Below are 3,323 nucleotides of genomic sequence, written 5' to 3'. Positions count from 1 at the left end.
ATCGGAGGAGCCAATTTCAAGGTGAGCTAATCTCTTTCTTAGAGGGCTTTGCTGATTTATGCAAGAAGTAATCATTCTTCAACACCCTGAATTTTCCTTTTTGATGTAACCTTGGTGACGCAGATGGCCTTGGTGAGAATATATAAGAAGTCATGGGGATGACCAGCTGTCATGCTGGTTAGAGACGTCCTCCCTGACTTTGGCCTCAGCTACTGCCCTCAGCCAAGGCCACTTTTGGGGTCTGCTGCCTGCAGCACTGCAGTCTCTGTCAGTTCCGGGTATTTTGAGTTGCTGTATCAGAAAAGCTGGATCAATCTGGCTTAACCAATAAAGGGAGCTTGTTAGTTCACATAATTGAAGTTTCAAGAAATGGATTACCTTCAGGCAAAGCTTGATCCTGTGGTCCATAAAGTATCACCATAAACCATGTTTCTGTATAAATTTTTGATCTCCATTCAATTTGGGAGCTTCATCTTAGGACTTCTACTGTAGAGTGAGTCAGCTTGCTTGCAGTCCCCACCCTCTTTGAGAAACCTTCATGGAGTTTCAGGAGAAAAAGTAATGACCTCTCTGCACAAAGGTGGAACCCACCAGGTGGGGCACTCTTTCTTCTTCCTATAGATGTCGACTTCCTGAGCCAGACTGAGCAACAGAGAAGAAATCAAGATAAGAGGCAGGGCAGAGAAAGGAGTGTGGGGGCAACTGGGCTCTCACCACATGGAGTGAGTTTTCTCGTGGCCAGACCTATGGAAAGTTCTGGAGCTTGAGCCTTCTTCTCAGTGACACTGCACAGATTGGGGAATCATATAGCCTACCTTGTCTGGGGAAGACCCAGTTTTTGCCAGTGTGCCACCATATTATTAATAATAGTATCCTCTTGGACTCTCAGAATGGTCATTTTATCCATAGTAGGTCTACTGCTTCAAGGGTCTCTAACAGCAGGAGCTGGTGAGATGGTCTCAGGATTGATGTACACAGAGGTCCCTGACTGTGTGGGCAAAAGATGCTGAAATCCAGTCTGCAAGTCACCTCTACAGGTCTTACACCAAACACAGAACCAGATGTGCTCCAAGAAGGAGCCTCTTCTTAATGTCCTCAGGCTAGCAAAGGCCCAGGTGTGCTACCAGTGGGGTGGGTGGAGGGAAAGGTGAGGGATGCAGGCAAAAGTGGGGTGTCAACATCAGGGAACTAGGCAAAAAAAGGACCCACAGAACCCCCTCCATGCAAAGAAATGCACGTGCTGCCCAAGAGAGCATCAGTGGCTTGTTGGTATTAAAAAAAAGAGGTAGAGTTAACAAGCCAAATGAAACAGGGACTACATCTGTGTGCAGTTAAGAAAAGTTCTCTTAACTCCGTTATTATGCCACATAGACCGCCCTCTCCCCAGGACCCCAGAAGAAGTAGGCCTTTAAAAGAGAAGAAGAGAAGGCATCCAGGACTAAAGCCTCCTCTTCCTGCAAACCCCCTGAGCCTGATTTGCAGCAGTGCGGGGGTGTGGAGGAGGCAAGAAGCAGAGATGAGATCAAATTTGAGACTGAAAGTATGAACTGAAAGAATTTTTATTATTGAATGTGACCAGAAAGTTGTGGATCTGCCCAAAATGCTGTTAAGGTGAAACCTGTGGCGGGGGAAAAGTTCAGCATTTTATGTTTATTTTCTGTAAGCATCAGGATAGGACAGGCTATAGCTGAGTAACAAACAACCCCTCAATGGATTAACAAAATAAAAATTTCTCACTGGCACCAGATCTGATGTAGGTCAGGTTGCTGGTTCTCAAAATTGAGTGTGCACTAGAGCCACCTGGAGGGCCTGTCTAAGCACAGAGTCCTGGGCCCCACGCGAGAGACTCTGATGCTACGTGTCTGGGGTCTGGCTCAGCTCTGCTTTTCTCATGGGCTTTCAGGTGATGCTGATGGTGCTGGTCCATGAACCAAACTTTGAGTAGTACTGACCCCAGAGCAGCTTGCTAGGTGCCGACTCAGGAATCCAGGCTGCTTCCATCCTGTACCTCTCGATTCTGGAATGAGATTCTGCTTTTAACTGTCCTGGCCCAGAAGTGACACATATCACCTCTGCTTGCAGTCCATTCAGAATTAGTCACAAGAGACAAAATCCATCTGCCATGTAAGGAAACATATGGGCTATTAATATTTAGGGAGCACTAATATCTCTGCCAGTTACTGTCAACAAGAGGTTTACCAATGAAAGCAGGCGGTCCAAGGTGAACTTTTTTTTTGACCACACCAGGTGGCTAGCAGGATCTTAGTTCCCCAACCAGGGAATTGAACCTTTATTCTTGGCAGTAAGAACTGAATCCCAACCACTGGGCCACCAGGGAACTCCTGACCAATGTGAACTTGCAGTCTATGCAGGTAGTTGCAACATCTACATATGAAAGGTATATTCGATATTCAGAGTTTTAAATTAATCTCATTGACATCTTTTCATCTCAGCACATTCATACCAATGCTTCTTCCTTTTCAGTGGTTTCATATTTATTATGTGGGTGTACTATGATATTTTCTGTGCACTGTTTCTTTGTGAGTCTGATTTTGGCTGCACCGGGTCTTTGTTGCTGAGAGCAGGCTTTCTTTAGCTGGAGCCATCAGGGGCTTCTCGTCATCACGGTGCACAGGCTCCTCATTGCAGCGGCTTCTCTTGTTGCGGAGCGTGGGCTCTAGGCTTAGGGGTGAAGCTTATGGGCTTCAGTAGGTGTAGCACACAGGCTCTCAGGAGTTGTGGCCTGCAGGCTTAGTTGCTCCTTGGCGTGTGGGGTCCTTCCAGATCGGGGATCGAACCCTTGTCCCCAGCATTGGTAAGCAGATTCTTATCCACTGTGCCACCAGGGAAGTGCATGTGCTGTGAAGTTTTAAACTATTCTCTCTCTCTCTCTTTTTGATGAATATATTTTTCTTTCATTGTTTTCGCAAGCTGGGCTGCAAAGAACATCTATGTGCCTACACCTTTATGTCTTTACATAGTGTTTCTTGAAATAAATTCCTCAAAATAAGATAGATTGAAGAGTATGTACATTTTAAAATTTGCTAGAAACTGTTATTACACTTCAAAAATGCTTAACATCAAAATTCCACTTTTAAATGCTAAAAAGATAGAGTGCTAATGCTAAGTAGCTTCAGTCCTACCCAGCTCTTTGCAACCCTGTGGAATGCAGCCCACACGGCTCCTCTGTCCATGGGATTTTCCAGGCAAGAACACTGGAGTGGGTTGCCATGCCCTCTTCCAGGGATCAAACCCTCATCTCTTATGTCTCCTGCATTGGTAGATGGGTTCTTTACGACTAATGTCACCTGGGAAATAGAGTT

Source organism: Oryx dammah, unplaced genomic scaffold (genome assembly GCF_014754425.2).
Source record: "Oryx dammah isolate SB20612 unplaced genomic scaffold, SCBI_Odam_1.1 HiC_scaffold_8, whole genome shotgun sequence".
Classification (NCBI taxonomy): Eukaryota; Metazoa; Chordata; class Mammalia; order Artiodactyla; family Bovidae; genus Oryx; species Oryx dammah.
Note: the sequence above shows the minus strand (reverse complement) of the source record.